Consider the following 16736-nt stretch of genomic DNA (forward strand, 5'->3'; position numbering starts at 1 on the left):
CAACCTTCTCCTCAGCCCACTCCCTTCATGCCACAAGCATGCTGAAATCTCACCCACTGCTGAGAAGCCCGCTGTGCTTAAGGATGGTATTTTTAAAAGTATATTCCCATCACACGGCTTCTGTATAAATCCCAACTTTACCACTCAGCTGTGTGATCTTAATCTCTGTGCCTCAGTTCTCCCGTCTGTGAAATGTAAATAACAAAAGTACTCATCTCTGAGTTGTGAGGGTTAATTTAGATAATCTACGTAAAGGCATTAATAAACGGTCAATAAATGTCAGCAGTTATTACCAGTTTGATGCCATTTTCTTCTAAATCACTATTTTCCCCTTCCCTTTCTCTTCACTACCCAACTTCTTAAAATATTAGCAGACACTGGAGATCTGCGCTTCTCCATCCCCTCTGTCCTCTAACCTTTACCACCTGGAATGAGGGCACACCACTCAGAAGACACTTCTCACAGAAGCTGCCCATGGCGCACTGTCACCATTTAGGATGACGGCCAAGCCTATGTCTCCAGCCCTTCCCTTTTCACTGCCTTTGCTCCAGAATTCAGCCCACATTTCCAGCAGCAGCGATGCACCTCTAAGTAGTTCTGTCTCATGCATACCTTGAAGTCAACGTGTCCAGCTTAGGGATCAGCCTTCCCCACATATTTCACTTTCATTCCTTATCTTGGTTCATGGCATCAAGATCTTGCCAGTTGCAGAGGCTTGGAGATTTGGAATCACCCTCATCTACTCATGTATTAAATATCAATTCTTCTTCAGAAATACTCCTTCCTCTTATACTTCTCTTCCACCGAAACTTCTCTCCCACGGGTCCTTTCTAATTTCTACTAAAGGATCTAGCTTCCTCACCCTTCAAATGTTTATCTTCAATGACAACAGACAGATATTCTTAAAACACAGATTTTATTGTGCCATCTCTCTGCTCTGTAGTCTTCAGTGTTTCCCTAGTACACACAGACCTACTCTAACTCATCACTCAAATTTGGCTCTTTCCACCACCGGGAAGAGCATCTTTATCACCTGCATTCCCCACAGTCCATGTGCACCTGCCCACGTTTCCCAAACATGTCTCGCGTGTCCCTGTTTCTCCATCTTCGCTGTTCCTGGCCAGCACGGCAAAGTGATTAAGGACGATCTCTAGAGCCACATGGCCTGGGTTTGGGTCCCATATGGCTCCACCACTTACCCAGTTATGTGACTTCAGGCAAGTTACTTGGTTTCCTTAATGGTAGATAGTGCCAATGAAAAGGGTTTAATTCATAAGATTGTTGGAGAAATAAATGAGATTCTACCGATCAAGCACTTGGAACTGTGCCTGGCACCAAGTCCTCCAAAATGTCATCGATCATTGCTACTATACATTCCTGTGGCACCTTTATTCATCGCTTCAAATACAGTGTCCACCTCTTTAAAAACTGCCAAATGTATGGGAGTTTTAGAAACATATCTGTATTATTGGTTTCTAGTTTAATTGAAGTGTGGTTAGGAAACAGAGTCTATATGAAACTAATTATTTGTGGAGATTTGCTCTATGGCTAGTTCACTGTTCACTGTATGGTTTATTTCACCCATTTGTGTGTGGGGGGGGTGTTAATGTGTTTTGGGGTTTGTTTATTTTTACTGATTTCAGAGAGAGGAAGGGAGAGGGAGAGAGAGATAGAAACATCAATGATGAGAATCACTGATCGGCTGTCTCCTGCTCATCCCCCACTGGGGATCCAGCCCTCAACCTGGGCGTGTGCCCTGACTGGGAATCGAACTTTGAACAAAGGTCGGCTGAGTCATAGGTTGATGCTCAACCTCTCAGCCACGCCGGCTGGGCCATTGTTGTGTGTTTTATATAAATGATTCCATTACCTATATATTCTTTTGTGTATTGCTTTCTTAGGTCAATATTATAACACTGGCTATTTTGTGTGGCTGTGTTTCCTCATAGTTATTGCTGCATAGCATCCCATTATATGAGCACACAACATCTATCCATTGCTTTGACGCTGGACATTTAGACTTTTTTTCTAGTTTGGGATATTAGAAACAGTGCTGCTATGAACATTTTATACATATATCTTGTGACACATGTGAGTTTCTCTACTAGATAATATCAAAGCACTTTCCAAAATGATGGCCCCAACTTATACTCCTACCAGCAACATACAAACATTCTTATTACTACACATCTTTGCCAAAGATGGACTTTTAATTTTCTGATATCTGGAGGGTAGTTTAGTGGGTTTCTTGTTAGCATTTCCTTGATAATCAGAGTGTGAGCATTTTTATGTCTGTTGTTCCATTCTCTCACTTTCAACCTTTCTGCATACTTTTGTTTTAGATGTGTCTCTTAGGTTATAACATATAGCTGAATTTTTTTCTTCCCCAGTCAGTCCGGCAATTTTGTCTTTTAACAACAACAACAAAAAATAGCTCATATGCTTTTGTTATGATTACTGACATAATACATTTTTACTTTCTTATTTTGTGCTTTCTAAATTTTCTGCTTTTTCTGTGTTCCTTTCAATCTTGTTTCTTGCATATTTTGTGCTATTTTTTCTCCTTCTTGTTTCTGCCCACAACTAGTTTGGAATTATAGATTTTTTTCCCCTTTATTATTTTAACTGTTAACATAGAAATTTTAACATCTGTATTTAATCAAAGAAAGTCTAATTACCCCAATATTTTGATTATATCACTATTATAACCACAAAATTAGACAGTATTGCTATTGTTTATTCAAATTGTTTGTGTTCATTCGTTCTTCTTGCATAATTAGGGTGTATTATTGATCAAAAAAGTTATCAGTCATCTGGAAAAACTTTTATGTTATTCTCAAGCTTAAAAGCTTATTTTGCTGAGTACACACAACTAGGTTGATGAGTATTTTCTCTAGACTGAAGGTCGTTTTCTATGCTCTTTTAGTTTACACTGCTGTTTTTGAGAAGTTAAATGTCAATTTAACTATTTTTCTTCCATAGATAACCTGGATTTTTTCTCTCTGGCTGTTTTTAAGAGTTTCTTGTTTTTGTTTCTTTTTGGTATTCAGAAAGCTCACTATAAAATGACTTGATGTGGACTTCTTTTTATTTAACTTGCTCAGAACTTTCTGGACTTTCTGCTTCTAAGGATCTATAGTTCTTATACCATTTCTGGATAATTCTCAGACCATATCACTTCAGATAGTGCTTGTCTGCATTATCTCAGCTTTTCTTCTGGAAACCCAATTAGGCATTTGTTACATTGTCTCACTGCATCTTTTCATGATTCTTAATTTCTCTTTCATATTATTTTATCTCTTTGTTTCTCTGGCTACACTCTGGATTCCTTCAAATATCTTTCTGTTTACTAATTCTCTCTTCAGTTTTGTTTAATGTGTTGTTTAACCTATTCATTGCTTTTCATTTCAATTATAGTTTTATTTCTACAATTTCTATTTGAGTCTTTTCAAATCTGCTTATTAATTTTTTTAAATCTCTGTTCTAAATCCATACTTCAAATATTCTTTTTTTATTGTTTAAATACATTAAACATACTAATTTAATAAATACAATATTTAATGTCTTTGTTCATCTTGTGCATCTACCTATTTTATGTTTCTTTCAGTTTTTGTTTTATTTTCTTTTGTTTGTGGGGTTTTTGTTTGTTTTTTACTAGGTCATGTTTTTTGTTGTTCTTTCCTTGAATTTTATAACTTTGTTATCATCAACATATGTTCCATAAATTTCATCTCTGGGAATTTTTAAGTAGTAGATTATAAGGTGCATTCTTTTAGAGAGGATTTATATTAGCTTCTTCCAAGCATTTTGGGAGAGTGCCAACATGGGGTTATTTGATAATAAATTATCAATTGAAGATATCACAAACACAAAGGTGCCCCAAATCTCTTTGATGGCCAGCTCAGAGAAGAATTTTCCCCCTCCCAAAGTCAAGGTCAAGGAAAGAATTTTTCTAGTTCACCATTTCACTGACTGTAATTTTGGGCATCTAGGATTTTTTTAATTTTATTTTATTTTTAAATATATCTTTATTGATGTCAGAGAGAGGAAAGGACAGAGAGAGTGAGAGAGAAACATCAGTGATGAGAGAGTCATTGATCAGCTGCCTCCTGCACATGCCCGACTAGGGATCAACCCCGCAACCTGGGCGTGTGCCCTGACCAGGAATCAAACCTCAATCTCCTGGGTCATAGGTTAATGCTCAACCACTGAGCCACACCCCCCGGGCAGATATTTTTATTTTTTAACTCTAATCTGATACCCCTTTTGGTATGCCCTTAGTCTTTCTTTATGACTCACATTTAGTGATGAAAGGAACACTCCAAGTCATAGGGAAATGGTAGATGACTTTAGAGGAACAGCTGGTTTTCATGACTGGCTTACCTTTATGAATTAGTGCTTTTGCTTTACTTTTCAGCATCTTGGAATTTTCTTTACTTTGTTTCTTTACTTTGTTCCTGGCTCAGCAATGAATTTTAAGATATATATTAAAATATTTCACTAAGGATTTTTAAGTGTAGGAGGTTTTTAGGACTTTTAGTTTGCCATAATGCTTGAAATAGATGTCCTCCCAAACAGACACAAAGCACTTTTTCAGTTATTTTAAAGCACCTATAAAATATTTCATGATATATTATTTGGACCATTTATCTATGTGTTTGCCTCTCATGGGAGCATGCAGAGTTACCGCAGGAAAAGAAACTTCTTTTCAGGGTTTATCTTCCTTAGCTACAGGGCAAGGCTTTGCCCTAGGTAGATGCTCCATAAACGAATGAGTTATCTTTGCATTCTTATAGCTTAGAGTTTGCACTATACTAAATACTGAATCAATGTAGACCCAAAGGGATGGTAGCCTCAGTTTATAAGACTGGTATGTCAGGCAGGAGAAAGCAACTATATTCATTTGAAGAATGACACTGAATCCCATGATTCAGATGGGCTGAGATAAGTCATCCAAAGCTGAGACAGAGAAAACTGAGGAGTCAGCCTTGATAGATGGCCTCTGTTTACATCTTTTCTGAGAATTGTTACTCTAGGGGCAAGAGACCAAGCGAGAATTAAAAATATATATAAACAAACAAACAAAAAAAAGACTTTCTTGAATAGAAATCAGAACCCTTTTCTTCCTGTTGTAAACTTGACAAGTTTCCCAAAAAGAAGATCTAATCCTTCTGCCTTCCACTCATTTTAAGGAAAACAGATGTTAAATACTTCATCGTATTTGGTTATTTTAAATTCTTTAAATGAGCTTAGATTGAAAAGCTTGAAATACCAGAGTATGTGTTAGAATAATCGTTTCCTACAAAACTCCATAAATAGCCATTCAATTCTGAAATCGTCAGTATTTTCTGGGGGGGAAAAAATATTCCTAAGTTAAGACTATCAGCACCTTGCAGCACTGGAGACTTGATCAGAGTCTAATTTTGACCTACTGGAGGTCATTTCAGTCTGCAGGATCAAGGCCAAGGCCCACCAAGACAGACATCTGATTTCTATGAGGCTCTAGTGAGTTTCGCCTGGGGGGTCCAGCCTGCGAGAATGCAGGCCACTCCCTTTTCCTGCATGCCCTCGCTGGGCGGATCAGCTCCAGCACGGAGCCCATGGCTGCCAAACATGCAACTTGCTGGGAGTTCAATAACAGAGTCTTTGACCTGTGAGCTTTAAAGTTTGCTTTGTTGCCCTCAGCCTTTTAGTCCTTCATCTCTTTCAGAAGTTTCAGCACATCGCCTGACTTAACTTTTGATTTTTGTTACATAATTCTTCACCCCTGAAACAGAAATAGTCATCTTTTCTGCTACCTACCTCAAAGAGATAATGTGAGGCAATGCCTTGGACACTTCAGAAGATACTATACCAAACAGTTTCAAAGGCGAAGTGACTCGTCACTTTTTCCCTATAATTCTTCTCAATTGCCATTAAGCACTGATACAGCTGAAAACCTCCATTCTGCAAAGCCAGGAATATGGGGGATAAAAGGACTTCAAAATTCATCTCCAATGTCACCCCTTCTGAGAAAATTTTTCTGACTTCACCCATGAACTATATCTGACACCTACTCTTTGACATGGTAAAAACTGGCATTTAAAAGACACTAGGAGCCAAACACAGTGGTAATGCTTTATATGAAAAGTCATGTTTCCTTCATTTACCTGTTCTTTAAATATCCAATATTTAAAGTGCATCTTAAGTGCCAAGCTTTGTGCTGAACTGAATTTATGATCACGAAACAAAAAGATATGATCCTTAACCTCCTTGAGCTACCATCTAGTGAGAAAGATAAATATTATACATACAGCAAAATATAGAATTATAAATTATAACAAGTTCTGTATAAGAAAACAATAGGCAGCTAGGAAAGAAAACCACAAAGTGAATGGAACTCATTTACACTTTGGGATCAGGGGGGAAAAAGGTACTTGGGCTGAAATTTCAGGGATGAGTCATCATTAGTGAGGTGACTTGGGTGTTAGAGCATTTCAGACAAGGAACCAGCATATGCTGAGGCACTGAGGCAGAGAAAGCTTGGTGCACTGCAGGATCCAGAGAAAGTGTGGCTGGTGGGAAGACAGTGAGGGAGAAAGCAGGAAAGATGAAATTGGCATGACGTTAAGGAGTACTTATTCTATTCTTAGTGATTTCATTTAAAACATATCTCATTAAGTCCTTACAGCACCTCTTTTTTTTCTTTTACATTTATCTTTATTCGTGAAAGTATTACAGATGTCTTCTTTTTTCACCCCATTGACCCCCTCCAGCCCGCTCCCACCCACCCCTCAGGCCTTCACTGCACTATGGTCTGTGTTCATGGGTTATGCATATATGCATATAAATTCTTTGGTTAATCTCTTCCCGCCCCCTCTCCCCTTCCCTCTGAGATTCGTCAATCTGTTCCATGCTTCCATGTCGCTGGACCTGTTTTATTTGTCAGTTTATTTTGTTCATTAGATTCCACATATAAGTGAGATCATGTGATACTTGTCTTTCTCTGGCATTTTGCTTAGCAACACCTTTTGAGATAAATACTTCAGTTAGCTTTATTTTATAGATGAGGAGCTTGAGGCTCTGAGAGATAAAAGTAATTTGGACAATTACCCAGCTAGTGAGGGTTATAAGCAAATTAGAAAACTTAAACACAGACATCAAAATCCAAGTTTAAGGTTTTAAAAATAACAGGACTCTGCCTCCCCATATTGCCAGAAGACCCTATGCAGATCATCTTTATAGCACTTACATCACTGTATTTTAGCACTTACCTCACCCAATAGCACTATATTTTAACTGATGCTTAGTATATTTTTATCTCCTGGTAGACTGAGAGCTCCTTGAATTCAGGAATCAGAACTTATTTGACTCACAGCTTTGAAAACAGTGGGACCATACTCTTCTTGAATGAATGAACACTAGCACCAGATACACAAACTGGGAAAGACTCTAAGGCAATCAAACCTGTATATCCAAGGCTTGTCCTTTTAAAACATGTTTGGGGGAACAAAGAAGAAAGTCTAACTTAGGAAAGGATTGTTAGCCAACCTGCTATGAATATGAAAATATTCGATATAATTTAATCTGTTTGGGGGGATTTATTTGGTGGGATGAGGAAAGATGTCATCATCCTCATGAATTGTAGATTTAGGAAAAGCAATATGACATCAAGGCATTTTACCAGGAAATCAACATGTTTTAAAGCAACTGTTGCTGTTATTCCTCCAAAGTAGTTTTTCACTGCATGGGAATGGTCCATTCATGATGGTTTCAGCAAAATACCAGAAAATAAATGCTCAAATTCTACTTTACACAAGCTAGTTTTTGCAACACTGTTAATAGCTGAATAAGGCATAACCATATAGCCATTTACTGGAGCCATACTAACAACACTCTGGATGGTTAGTCATTCATTTATTATCATCAATAAATTTAATTAACATTTGCACTGAGTGCTTACTATGTGCCAGGCACTCTTATCCTCAAACACACCTAACAGGGAATTGATGCACTCAAAAAATTTCAGGCCATTCTTTGTTAAGCTGCAGGGACTACTCAGTATGTCACTCATTTGTCAAGTCATAGAGGCCTCTGACAAAATAAGCTCAGAGTATCTTAGAATGGAAAAATTCCAGAAAGTTTCTGCCACAAGTAACTTTCTATGGTTCTCAGCCAATGTCTCAGGAGATTCTCTTCTAAGACTTCAGACTTGGCTGTTTGTCTTCCCCAATGGCCCTGCTCAGTATGGGGTGTGGAAGAAAGCCCAAAATCAGGAAAGCAGTGAGGGTGGGAAATTTATTTTATTATATGTCATGAAATAGAAGTATACAGATTCATTACTCAATTCAACTTGGAACAATTTATTACAAGCTATTATATTTCCCTTCTAATCTTAACCTCCCTCCCATCCCACATATGAACTGGAGATCTCTCTCCCCGCCTCCATCTCATCCCATCAGCGAGGAGGTTAGGCCATCCCTTTGCAGTTTCTCCATCTGTTGACCTCAAGGTTCGCTGACACTATCCCCCAAAGAGCTTCCTAACTTCTTGAGTAAGAGCACCTTCCAGATTTCCTACTTGTGGCTCTCTTTCCCAGACAATTTCTCTTTATCTAAGTGAATTTCCTTCCAGAGCTATCCCTTCGATCACATTTCTAGCTTATTTGCCTCTTCTCTGCTGTTATACTCCTTTCTCAATCCTGCTTCAGTTACCTGAACCCACAAAAAATAATTTTGTTTGGGTAATTTTTTTTGCTTAATCCCTGCCCCAAATGTCAGCCACAAATTCACTGGGATGATATGACAATTATCTTTACATTTCTGACCTCTGCGTATACTAAGACCCCATCTCTCCATGTGATAAGCACTCATGTTTTCTTTATAATAAAATGTATATGTGTAAACATGTAGAGTTTATGTGTGTGTGTGTGTGTGTATTTCTGAATAAATTGGAGTTGTACAGATTCTTCACTTGACCTTGATAAATTTGTGGCAGAAATTTCCAATCACCTACTTATTTCATATACTTGTTACTAAAATATGACCAAATAAAAACTATCTTTCCCAGCCTTCCTTGTGGCTAGAGATGCCAATGATACATAAGCAGGAGTGCTTACATATCATTTGCCAACACTTTCGGAAGAGCATGCTTTGTCCCTCTGCTCCTTACTGTGTGCCTCCCTGCTATCTGACTGCCTGAATCACAGACAGCTGTATGGCCCAGCAGCCATCCTGTGACCTTGAGAGAGGGAAAGCCTTCTACCAAAGTCGTGGTGGGGCAAAAAGGCAGAAAGAGCGTGAGCTGTGGTAGCTTCATGGGACAACCACAGGGCCCTGGAATAACAAGACACTGTTATTTATTTAGGTCAATGTAGACAAAACTTAAATGAAAGTCCTGATCAGGATGTGTGTGTGTGTGTGTCCCCTGATGTGTATGGGTCTACACACACATTTACTACTGTATGGTCCAAGCACTTAGCATACATTACAAGTATTACATGAAAAAGTCAATTTAAAACATTTACCACAGAATATGACACAGAGCAAGCAAGCAGTTTGTAAACATGAAGGACTGCTTCCTTTAATCCTCTCAACAACCTCAGGAGGCATGAAGTATCATCCTCTTTTGACAGATGAGGAAACTGAGTCTTAAAGAGGGTGACATATCTTGAATCACACAGCTACTGAGTGGCAGAGTCAAGGTTTGGACCCAGGACTACCTGATTCTAGAACACAAAGTCTTAAAGGCAATGCACTCTGCCTCTTCCCCCACAGCATGCCGTCTCCTCCTTGAACAGAAGCCAAACAGTCGCTCTGTGTGCCACAAAGGAGACCTCTGTCACATGGATTCAGAAAGAGAGTGTAAGCTAAGCATGAGGGTTCCCATGGCGAAGTCCCAGATCTTTGTGACCTTAGGGGTCACCCCTGCTCCCTAGGACACATATCTTTCATCTTTACATTAAAGATGTTGACTTGATTATAAGTATGGTTCTTTCCAGTTCTAAGGTGCCATCAATCAAGGATTGTCTATGGACAGTTTATTGGAAGAGTACAGAAAACAAAACTTGACTTTGAGACCTAAATGATATATTTTGATCTCTACATAGTCTCTTGTATCTATGTTTTAATTCTCCTTTTTCTTGTAATATGTAGACAGTTTTGCAGACCCTGATGAGCACTTAGGAAGAATTGCCATGCTAGTACATATAGGAATAAGCAATATGGGAACCCAGCCAAATAAGCGCTATAGAGACAACAGGAAGGAAGGAAGGAGTTAGAAGGGCTTTGCTTGCAGGGGATAAAGGGAGAACCAGCATATTTCCACAGAATTACCCAGTGTTTCTTGTCTTGAATTCTGCCCCTAATATCTTTTTATTGCTTTTGCACACCCCCAAGGCAGATACCTAAAAGATGAATCCTTAATTGCAGTAAGGCAGATGGAATTTTGAATTAGAAGGGCCTGCATTTCAGTCCCAGCCCTGCCATTTGCTAGCTCGGTGACCTTAGACTTTGCCCATCTGTTTGCTACAAGACTTTAAATGAGTTATTCAACTTTCATTCCTCATTTACAACATAAGGTGAACAATAATCCTCACCTCTCAGGGCTGTTGTCTGGAGTAAGAGACAGTGTGCATAGAAGCTTAGCATAATAGACTCCACACAAAGATTTAGCTATATAAGCATAAGTCTTATCCAGTTGTTGAGCAATTTTACAAGTTCAAGGTTTAAAGAGTATATTATCACTGTAGTGTGTTATGTGTCTAGAGGAGACTTTGGGAACATTTCAGAAATGCTCCTTGAAGAATTAGCTAAAACTTCTGAGTTGGCCATCAGAGGCCCCAAGATTTGTAGAGTCTAGTCTGGTAGTAGTTTAGTGGTTTTCTTTTGAATGGCTGTTTTAGTAGTAGCTTGTGTTTGCTCAGTTCTGAAAAGTAAGCTCCACTCAAAGACTCAGATTGTTATACCACTCACATTTATTTTAATGTAATTTGTAGACAGGCATGAGTTGGGAATTTGTCAAAGAAACTTACAGAGTCTGGGCAGTGGCACTTCGCTTGGAAAGCATTAGCCAAGAAAAGCCAGATAAGCCAGCTGGCTTCAAGTTCATTTTGTAACTTTTTTTTCTCTTTTGTAGTCTTTAAATATCTAAATATTTGGATTAAATACATTAGGATTATCATAAACACAAAACACTGGTGAGTCATGCTAACCAGGGAATTGCTGCCATTCCCATACCTCTCATATCACATAATTTAAATGTAATTGAAGGTAAATTTCTAGAACTAGCCCTTTTAGAAAGGAATCTGCAGGGAAATTTCACCCAGGCTGTTTCTCTTAAGGTGCTACTGGGCAGCTGTTAGTTTCAAATAAACTCAACACTAGATTTGCAACAGATGTTCCTAAAACAGAGCAAAGAAGAGAACTGTTGAATTCTTTGCAAAGAAAAATAAAACCTGAAAAAATAATTGAGATCTAGCAGGGCAATCATTAACATGAGGAATGAAATTAAGCAAGTTACAAAGAATAGTTCCAATGTTTCTCAACTAAGGGGCAAGATGGAAAAAAAAAAAAAGCTCTATAGTCAATTGTGCTTTTCTTCATTCACCCATTCAACAAACATTTCTGAGTTTCATTTCATGCCATTCCAATTTGCTGCCATTTCCTTAAATTATATACCTGGGGTTGTTAAAATTATAGATATTCCCCCAATAACACTTTTTATTATGTAAAATCTCACTGTGCCAAGGAATCAAAATTACAAAATTTCACAGATCATCAGCCATAATTTCTTTAAGTTTATGTCGTATTTGTACTTGTGGTCTTCTTTAGTTTAAAATTTTGACTAATTTAATAGCAAAATCTCAAGATAACAAAGTGTCTGTGGGTAGAAAAGACTGAGATATCTCTTCTATTTTATCCAACTGTATTTACATTTATTTAATTATCTATAATCTCCACCAGATTTTAAAACCTTATAGCCCGGTAGCCTTGCTTGTCCTATCTAACACTGTTATCCCAGATCTTAATATAACAACTGGTACGTAGGAGACACTTAAAAGATTTTTTTTAAATGTTTGTTGAATGTTATAGTTGAACATGGGACACAATCTATTCTTACTTTTCTCACCTGCCTCTAAAAGAAAAAAAACTAAAACTATTAATTCACTAAGTGCATAAAAAGTAAATACATAGGTGTAACTAATGACCTATTCCTAATGTAACACAAAGCTGAAATTTATCTCATTTCAAATACTTATCTAAATAGAGGACTGTGTGGACTTAAGAGCACAGGGCATAGAGCCAGCCAGCCTGCGCAGTTCTGTGAGATACAGCACGGAGACTTAGGACATGGCCTTGAGGCCTAGATTCTCCACTTGCCACCTGGATGGCTTTAGGCAAGGTGTGCAAGCAATGTAAAATGGAGAAAATCACGGCACCTCCTCACAGTGTTGTGGTGAGCATGAAATGGTCTAAATATGTAAAATGCTGAAAACAACGCCTGACAGACCATAAGCACTGATCTAAGTATTTTTTGTCATTACCACCCTCACCATTATTCTGTACCTTAACTGACCCTTATGGCTGTTCTGATCATACCCCAACTCTACCTATGGCCCTCATAATGGTATCCAACTCAACTCAACCATGAAAACTTTCTTCCCAGTTCTCTCACAAGGCCCAATCCATCAGATAAGCCTGCCTGATGAATAGGCAGAAGATATCTGCCTTTCTTTTGCTCTCTCAGGGGAGGACCAGGTCACACTTCCACAAAAATGACTAAATTTTCCTAGCAATTCAAAGTTGCTATGGGGATGGGAAGCAGAGATGGTGCTGCAGAAAGTACAGAAGAGAACCTCACAGAATTCTCTGTGTTTCTAATAATACATGTGAACTGACTACAGTACCTCATTTATTCATGGCAAAGAGTGTTTTACAGGTAAGAGCATGAGATAAAGCTGAAAGGAATGAGATAAAATCATAAGTGTTTATTCCATTTCTTTTTTCTAGAGTTTCTAGAGAGAATTTCCACTTTGAAGAGTATAGTGAATAACTTCAATGATAAAAACCTAAATGCTGAATAAAATACAATTATTTTTAAATCATTGTTGAGAATATATGAAAATAAGAAAAATCCCCAAGCCCTTACCCTCTCTCTCCCACCAGAAAATAAAATGTGGAAGAAGTAAAGAAAACAGATATGGATACCCTGGGAAACAATACCATCCCCTGGAAACCAAAGATAGGAGTCCTTGCTGCTGGGCAGAACATTCCAAAGTAGGACCTACTTAGAGCCACAGATTATCAGAGCTGTCAGAACTGACAAATGATGAAAATCCCTAGGATGCTTTCACGTGTTTTTTTTTTTTTCCTGCAAGCCTCCTGTATGTATTGCATCATTTAATGCTATGAAAGTCAAGAGTATGTGTTGGGTGGATTAGCTGTTTGTACCCAGTTTAGTAGAATGCTAGAGGAATGAAAATGGTGACTATAGGTGTGGTTGATGACATGCCTCCAAGAAAACTTAGAGGTTAGGAACTCGGAATTCTTTGGAGCCTTTGTCTGCCAAGGAATGTGGGTGCAGTTCTGAGAACTGCCAAGTTATGCAGCTGAAAGGTCTAAGGTTGACTTCTAGTTTGGTGAGATAATATCCCCACAAGAAAATCACAAAGGCAATTGTGAAGTTTAATCTATGAAACTCGGAAATGCTTATGGGTAACCAAATACAGGTCACTTCACCCAGGCATGACTTTACCTCTTAATAAAGCAAAATGTCCATTCAGTTTACATACCTCTATCTTTTTTAATAATGTAAAGAACTTCATAAAATCCATTGTTATAGTTTCATTCTGTATTTATTATATTTAATAGTCTGGATTTTATTATTGATTATGAATTTGATTTTTGTCTAACAATCCATTATGTGAAGTAGGAGTCATGTCTTATTTCTCTTTATGCCCTTTTAGATCTAACATAATGATCTACACATAATATACATTCAAAAAGAGTTCCTGAACTAGAAAAAGACACTTAATAATGCTCTTTTTGAAATCATAGTTTGAGTCAACATTCATGGTCAAAAGTAACTTTAATCCAGAAAATTACTATCTATCTGCAGTTACCTCTCAGCTTTTGAGTCATAGGCCCTTCCTGATTGCATTGTGACCATGGATGCATTAAATTATATCCCAAGACAGAAAGCAAAATGTGAAGAGTCAATAAAATTTCAAGAGTTTAGAGAGGCACAATGAGCCCAATTCAAGAGTGAAGCTGGGCAAGTTAAAGACCTTGTTGAGAGCAAAGTGTTCATTCATGTGCCAAACCCTGGCCAAGGAAACTACCCCTTCTGGACGAGCACTAGGTCCCCCAGAGGCTACTTTACTCACCCTAATTTGACTCAACTTTGGATAAGTTCCAATGTAAATATTCCTACAAAATATAAGGCTAAGGGAAACATCTCAATCTTTTTAGAAAAAATTGGTCTGACTGAGCATTATGTCCTTTATTTGCACCCATCAGCACACTGCACCCTGCCCTCTGCATTACTCACAAGTGCTTTACTCAGGTGTAGCTGAAGGGAGACCACACCACTGCTTCCATACTACTTTCTGGGTTACCTGCCAAAACTCATATTTTGGAGGTCCCAAATGTCTTTATTTAATGTGTTGATGACATCACACTTGAGGGTGGTATGGCTGGCGGGACATTAAATAAATTATATTTTATAAGGTGCCTAATGCGCTAATGCCGGGAGGGCTAGGTTGGGCTCCATGCCATCAAAGTTCCTATCTGGATCTCAGAAATGAACGAAGTACCTTAGAGAAAATCCCCTCCTTATTAATTTATTTAGCATATTTTACTACAGTTCTTTAGACAAACAGAAAAAGATTTGGCAATAAAGATAATATTCATTATGCATATTATGAGACCACACACAAAGATATACATATAATCTTATTTTCTACAATGTGTGGAAAGGGAGAAGTCTTCATTTCTGAATTTAGGAAGATGAAATTGAAATCATCTATGTTTAATCAGAAGGTGCAAAGCATTATTGTTGCAAACATTAAGAAAGTATCAAGTAATCATAATAATGTGGTACAAACGACTTCAAGTTAAGATCACTAGTGATTTCACGTAGATATTATGAGAGCCTTTTCATATCATGTGATGAGGAGGGCATTTCACCTCTGTGATATTCTTTCCAAAAACCCATAATCCCAGTCTAATCATGAGAAAAACATGAGACCAATCGAGATTGGGGGACATTGCTCCTCGAGGTGAAGAAGAGCAAGAAAAAAACAATAATGTACCAAGACACTGGGGAGACATGGCCACCAAATGCAAATGCTGTGTGCTGCATTAGAGTCTGGACAAGGAGAGAGAACATTAATGAAAATGCTAGTAAAATCCAAACAAAATCTGGAGTTAAAAATAAAACTCAGGATGGCCTTGAATTGGGACTGCCCCAAAACAATCAGAAATAAACAAGATAGATGTACAGATAAAAATTTTAAGGGAAGAAACACAATAATCCACTTTAGTGATCACTTCTGTTTATCATGAGAAGCTTAGATGAGTTATCCTCCTATTCATTCATTCGTCTACTCCAGCATTTAACAAAGTAAACACTAAGTCCCTACCGACAGCCAGGCCCTCCTCTGGGTGTTAGGGATACAGTCATTAAACAAGGTAAGCAAGCCCCCCCTCCCCAAACTTATCTCCTTTTTGGAGCTAATATCACTTCATTTATTATCAGCACAAATAGGAATACTGTATTAGTCTGCTCAGGCTACCATAACAAAATGCCATAGACTGGGTAACCCAAGATCAAGTTTCTAGCCAATTTGGTTTCTGGTGAGTGCTTTCTTCCCGGCTGGGAGACAGCTGCCTTCTTCCTCTGTCCTCGTGTGGCCTTTCCCCAGTGCTTGGGCCATGGGGAGGGATGCTGGGGTTGGGGGAGCTCTCTGGTATCTCTTCTTATAGGGACACTAATCCTATTGGATCAAGGCCTCATCCTTATGACCTATCTAAAACTAATCACTTCCTTACTCCAAAGACAGCCACACTGGGGAGATAAGGCTTCAACAGATGAATTTGGGGGTCACACATACATTCAGTCCATAACGAATGTTTTAAACAATGAACTATTGGACAATTCAAACATCAGATTGAGTAAGACTGCGGTAACTCAAAAAACAGAAGGCAGAAAATTCTACATCCTATCTTCTTTCTGGTTTTCTTTTACTTGCTAGAGAGTTGAGAAGTATGGCAACATTTGTCTTTCACAATTTATGGAAACTTCTGCTGCTGCTGGAGGCTGCAGCCAGCCAGGTAGCAGAACTGCAGGAAACTAGAAGACGTGAGTCACCTGAGCATTTTTTTAATGCTCAAAAATAATAAGTTGGAACTTTCTTCTAATATGAGGTTTAATTGCCTTACTTTAAGCCACACATATTCCATTTCTCAAAATACAATTCTATTTATAATGCCTTCATTCACAGAGAGGCGATGAAGGGTATCTAAATATGGATATCGCAAATGCAACATAGATTTGGCTTATAAAAGACTTTGCGCATATCCAAACCCGTGTAAAAATTAAAACAAAATCAACATGAGAAAATGGAAGTGAAAAGCCAAGTTCTGAATCTAGAACAGTCCCAAGCTGAAACTGACAATATTTCTAGAAAGTTTACTAATGAAGATATAAAAAAGCTTTTAGGAAGGTTACATATAACAGTGATCAGCATATACACT

Source organism: Miniopterus natalensis, chromosome 2 (genome assembly GCF_054644295.1).
Source record: "Miniopterus natalensis isolate mMinNat1 chromosome 2, mMinNat1.hap1, whole genome shotgun sequence".
NCBI lineage: Eukaryota > Metazoa > Chordata > Mammalia > Chiroptera > Miniopteridae > Miniopterus > Miniopterus natalensis.